Source organism: Athene cunicularia, assembly GCF_003259725.1.
Source record: "Athene cunicularia isolate RWA chromosome 3 unlocalized genomic scaffold, athCun1 chr3_part1, whole genome shotgun sequence".
In the NCBI taxonomy this organism is placed as follows: domain Eukaryota; kingdom Metazoa; phylum Chordata; class Aves; order Strigiformes; family Strigidae; genus Athene; species Athene cunicularia.
The window spans coordinates 22,781,196-22,787,195 of NW_020799097.1; positions in this window are offsets into that span (position 1 = coordinate 22,781,196).

A 6,000-nucleotide genomic window follows, 5' to 3' on the forward strand; every position below is an offset into this window, starting at 1 on the left:
CATTCCTAGAAAAAGTCAAAACATGATTAAATGACTGGAAGTTAATATTAGGCAAAATCAGCCTTAAGGTAAGATGACTTTTACCTGAAGTGCAGGTAATTAAACACTGGGGAGGTGGTGGACTCACTGTAGTTGACAGAAAGATAAACAAGTTTAGACAGTAAAAAAACCCAACAACCCAAAAAGCTTTAATTCACCTTCTGACAGGATTCATATTGCCCAAAGAAGTGCAGCTCAGCAATAGAAAATACCATTTCTAATGTTTTCTTCAGGGCTCGAAGGAAAGTTTTCCTTAGTCACAAACAAGAAGGTATTTTGTTTATAGATGTTATTTTATTTTGTTTTCCTCTTTTTCACCTCAGATGTGGTCAAGTCACTGCCCTGAGGTGGACCACGTCACCTGTCTGGGGAATAAACTAGCCATTTGTGTTCAGACAAATACAGCCTGAGCAACTGTCAACGCTGCAGCTGGAATGAAATATTCTTGCCATTCAGATTCACAGGGCGGCAGAGTTCCTCCTTTTTTTCTCCTTGGCAATCTGAAGCAGAGAGCACCTGCAGGATTACTGAGACTTATATCCTTTATTTAGTTCTCTGGTATTTTGGGACCCTGAAGTGCTGCTATACCCTGATCTTCTCTGCTCACGCTGTGCAACAGTCCCAGCATCTGTGGAATGAAATGCTTTAACATAAGGCAGATGGTTGATTTTTTTTTATTTGTGTGGGGTTTTTTTTTGTGTGGTTTTTTTTTTTTTTTTTTTTTTTTTTTTTTTTGCTGGTTGAAAATAAATGGTCTGTAATATCCAGGAAACCAGTCTAGATGATCTGAAGATTCCTGAAGCCTCAAATTCTATGAAGCGATGGAAAGTTATCCAAAGTAATACATAAAAGCAAAATAAGGTCAATTCCTTTAAAAGGGTTATGAACCACAGGATCCAAATATAAAGTCTAAGTAGCTCTTGTTCCCCCTCCCCCATTAGAGGGCAATATTTATGTAGGAAAAATTTCCATTAATGTCTTCATCATCTATTTACATATATATTCACAGGACTAAAACACTAGTGGCTAAATTATCAGGTTGAACCATCAACCCATGTCTGCTCAATGGTTCTTCAAATGGCATTGAAATAAAAGAGTTTGCGTAAGAACAGGCAATTAGTGGTATTAGTACCAACTTCTCCCACATCAGTAGATACAAGTGTTTAGAAAGTTGTGCTGGTTTGGGTGTTTTTCAGTGAACAGGAAGATCACTGTAAGGCAACAACATCAAATAAGTTCGGAAACTGAGGTTACTAATTAAATGCTAACTTTGTTTGCCCTGGGCCTGGAAAAGAGATAAGAAGCTGCTTCATGCTGATAAAGAAATATGCATGCAACAAAATGGGACAGTGAGATAACTAACCTTGCTTTGCAATGTGTGGAATTATTACTTTTTCACTTCATTTAAATAAGAATTATAATACTTAACGGAATGTTTGTTTACACAGGTCTAGGGCATGCTCCAAGTTACACTAATGAAAATGAAAATCAAACTTGGTAAGGTGGTCTGTTTGTTGCTTGGCAAGATGTTTTCAGATGAGTGACCTGTAAATTATCGGTAAATCCCTCTGTTTCATGAGCACTACAGGTGATGTTTGTCTATAGGCAATATAAAGAATTTATCTAAGTCCCTCCTCTTAAAAGCTTGCTCCCTTCTCACTAGTATTACCCTTGCATCTGTATCTCCACATGTGACTCCTTCCTTAATATTGCAGTCGTGTAGATTATTAGAGGATATGGATGTCCTGAAGACTTATTTACAAGGGTGCTGACTATGTATATATGCTGAAATCTGTATTTCTTTTTTCAGCAGAAACTTCCTAGTGCTTATAAGTGGTTGATCTCTTTGTGTTTTTGACTGTGTTTGGAGTAGGTTTTGGAGAGCTAAAGCTTACAGTCCCCAGGTGAAATTATGTAAGTGACCTCCAAACATTCAGTCTTCTTTGTTGAGAAGTGTGATTCAACAATGGAAAAGAAAACAAGAACAAAAGTCAAACACTGAATAAAAACCCATCACTTTGTTCTTTTATTTATGTTGCTTTAGGCAGTCACTAATGCTTTTTCAGCTCAGTTTGATCCAAGAAACTATTTCACTTGAGTGGTTTGCACATTAGAAAAGCTACACAGAAAATAGAATATGTAAGTGGAGGAAATTATTTTGTTTCCTATCCTTCTCTGTGCATATAGATGTTTTGGGAGAAGAGTTTTAAAGCATGTGAGTTTATCTGTAAGGCTGGTAATTGGAATTCAGAAAAAAAAGAATCACTTTTCATTTGTTTCCTTTCTTTCTCCAGCCACAGGTTATGGTATCAAACTGATGAAAGAACTTATAAAAGAAAATGTGAAAGAAGTGGAATTTGATGCTACATGATATCCCAGAGAGATCTAACTTGACTGAGCAGCATATCCCATTTGTAAACCCATTGAAGATGTAGAACTAAGTGCTTTTTCTCCAAACAGATGTATAGAAATATGGTTCAGACTAAATTTTCAGACTGTGTCCTGACTTACATCAATAGTATCTGGTACCTCACAAAATACATCTGCAGTTACTGCTTTCTTTTGAAGTTTTTCCAAACTGATTTAATTACCTTTTCAGCTTGTGTGTTCATGCCCATGTTCCCCATTACAGTGTTTGAACTATGAGGAAATGGTCTTTTCTGGGTAGAACTACACTGAAGTTTTTTCATGGAATTACACTTTCTATATTGCTGTGCAAAGGTGGTGACAAGATTTGCTAGAAAATAAGAACATAATAGAATAAGTATGACTTTGTAAGGAGGAAATTCCTGTTGAGTAGATGATATGGCTTCTTTGCTCACAGGATTATTCTTGGATTTTATCAGATGACTATGTAACATCAAACATAGCTTCAGAAATGAGAGATGGAGCAAGGAACTTGGTTGGACCTATCGGAGGTTCAGGCCCACATTACTGACATTGTAGTTGGACTTAGCTCTTTCTGGAGACACACTTAGGTACATTCTCTGCCGTATATCTCATTGAGTATTGACCATGGGTCCTTACAGTTGGATACTTTCTGAGATGCTTAATCCTTCTCTCAGACCACGTAGAAAATAACAGCCGTCTAACCAAAGCTGAATCCAGCTGAAGGACATAATGGTTGTACACTGTGATGACCTCTTTTGCTACTTTGACTAGTAAATGTGATAATGCTAGGGAACATTTCTACAGGCTGAAACTTCATCATGTGAGTTGCCATGTTCTGGCATGTTTTTGAGCTGACACTTTCTCGAATGATTCCTTGGCATGGTTCTGGGTTAACCCAGGCCATGGACCACTCTTACTAGACAACTTGCAGTCTGCTATCTTATATTGGAAGGTGATCTAGTGGAAGGGATGAAAGCTGTTTTGCCTAAAGAGGTCTCTTTTAAAATTTGTTGCTTGCCACATCTTGTGTACAAGTAACATCATAATCTTAATTGTTCTTTGTGGGTCAAGTCCTTTTGTCTACAAAGACAGTTTATAGCCAGGAAAGTTACTGGGCTCCAGGCTCTAATATTTGTCTTCTAAGATTAAATCTGATTCAGTGAAAGACAACACAAATAGACAATCACCAGCTGCTATTTGGAAGTTCCAAATAGTGCAGAACGCAACAGCAGAATTCCCTGCACAAGGTAAATGTGACTACTGGTCTTTACACCACCTTCCTCAAAGCACTTCATTGCCTCTCTGTTGGTCTTTCTGTTGCTCAATTCAAATGAATTAAATGAAGTTCCTGTGTTATCCTGTAAACATAATCGCAGAGAACTTTTTAATGGATTCCTCCTTATTTCAGTTTCTTTGTTATAGATACGCAACTAGTATCAAGATAACTTGGGAATATCTGGATTTAAAAAACATTCTGCTTAGTTTACACATAAATGTGGGCTTTTGACAAGAGATCTGTTGATCCTTTATTGTTCCAAGATGTTTCTTGTCAAATAGCAAGGGTTTATTGCAAACCACAGGTATTAAATTTATTCAATAATGTTTAAATAATGGCAACAGAGTATTTATTTTGCTCACTGTACCTAAAAATTGCTGAACTGTTTTCACTAATGTCACACAAAAATGCCTCAGGCAGAAAACAGGCAGAAAATGCCATTATGAAAGTTTGAAATTTGGTAAATTTGAGTGTAAGTATAAAGAAATAGTTTTCAAACATAAAATCATACAGCCTTAGCTACTGAGGTTGCTACATAAGACTGTTTCAGTAATAGATGAATTTATCAAAGTGATTTTCTTTTGCTACCTTTTAAGCTAATCTTAACCCAGATGAGTCCTAAACAATAGGAACTCATATCTGTTTCATGCCACTGAAAATAGAATCATAAGGTTCATTCATTAATAGCAGGATGACTAGAAGCAACCACTGTGGTGTAGCTGTGAAAAAACTAAATGTGATCATGGACATTATTGGGTGATGCTTTTTTCCAGGAAAGATAAAGAAATATGATTAGTATTAGACAAGGGTAAAATGCATTCAGTAAAGATGATTCAAGCATTCTGAGGTGGCAAAAGGGACAAAAAAATATTTTATGAGAGGAAAGTAAAAAAGCAAAAGTGCCTGTGCTTAGACAATATTGATACAGGAACAAAGATGTGTAAAGGAGCTATAAACATGTTTGTGCTGAGAATTACAATAAGTCTTCCCAGGACTGAGGTTTTGGGAAGCTCCATTATGAATAGTGAGAGGAATCTGAGTTATGTGGATCTTGGTCAGTTTATCAGTTTAATACAGTTATCATTGTATGAGTACAGATTTGATCCAGGGGATCTCTTCCAGCCCTATACATCTTTATCCTGGTGCAACTTGGGTGTACAGGGGAGATACTCCTTGCAGACTCTCCTGGTGCAACTTGTACCCATTGCCTCGTTGTCTTCTCCATGTGGCTCCTTATGAAGAGAGAGGCTCTGTCCTCTTTGTAGATTCCCTTTAAGTACTGGGATATGTAATGAGGTCCCCACCTGAGCTTTCTCTTCTCAGGTGAGAAGAGACCTAACCCTTTCAGTTTTTTCTCATAAGGAGTTTTTCCAGACCTGTGATCATCTTCACGGCACTCCTTTGGACCCTCTCCAGTCTGTCTTCATCTTTCTTGAACTGTGGGGACCAGAACTGGACGCAGTAGTCCAGGTGAGACCTGACAAGCACTGAGTAGATTGGGGTGATCCCTTAGCCTTAAAACAAAATGTCACATGCAGGTTACCTACTGAGGGTAGTCTCTGGCCTGTACCAACCTTTTGGCATGCCCAATTAATGAGGACAGCACTAGCTGGACCAGGCCAAAAGCTGTCCCAGGAAGCATTGCAATTCAGTTCAAGTGCCTACTTGAACACTGTTTAACATACTAGCATAGACAAAACCTACTATTCTAAGTGATGAGATTGTACTGCAGCGTGTAAGGGAAATGGCTTAACAGCATTTAAGAGAACTGGGGAGGATCACCTCTCACTGTGAAGGCACCTGACATTCCCATGAGTCATGCTGCAAAACAAGCTTTTCTTGTCTTCAGTACTCACGAATAACACATCAAGCAAAGCACCTGGAGGCTGCAGGAACTGGAGGCACAGGAACAACCCTTAAAAATTCTTATGCATCTGGCTTTAAAAATTCTTATGCAGGGCCCTTTAATTCTTCTTCTCAGGTGATGAACCCTGATGATACTAACTGAGCTAGGTCACTGCAGCCTCTTTGGGGATTTGGGGAAATAATCAAGGTGTTTAACACTTTCAAACAATTGATGCCTGTGCTATTGCATTTAGAGGTCAACATGTCGGCTGTGATGAAAGGGGTTCCTTTAAGAAAATACATGAAGGAAACAAGAAAAAAACTCTTGCTGCAGCTTGGCTTTGTTTCACAGCTTGAAAGAAAGAAATAAAGAAATTTTTTACGATGAAAACAATCAATCACTGGAATAACCCCCCAGAGATATGGAGGGGGTTATGGTCCCCGTCACT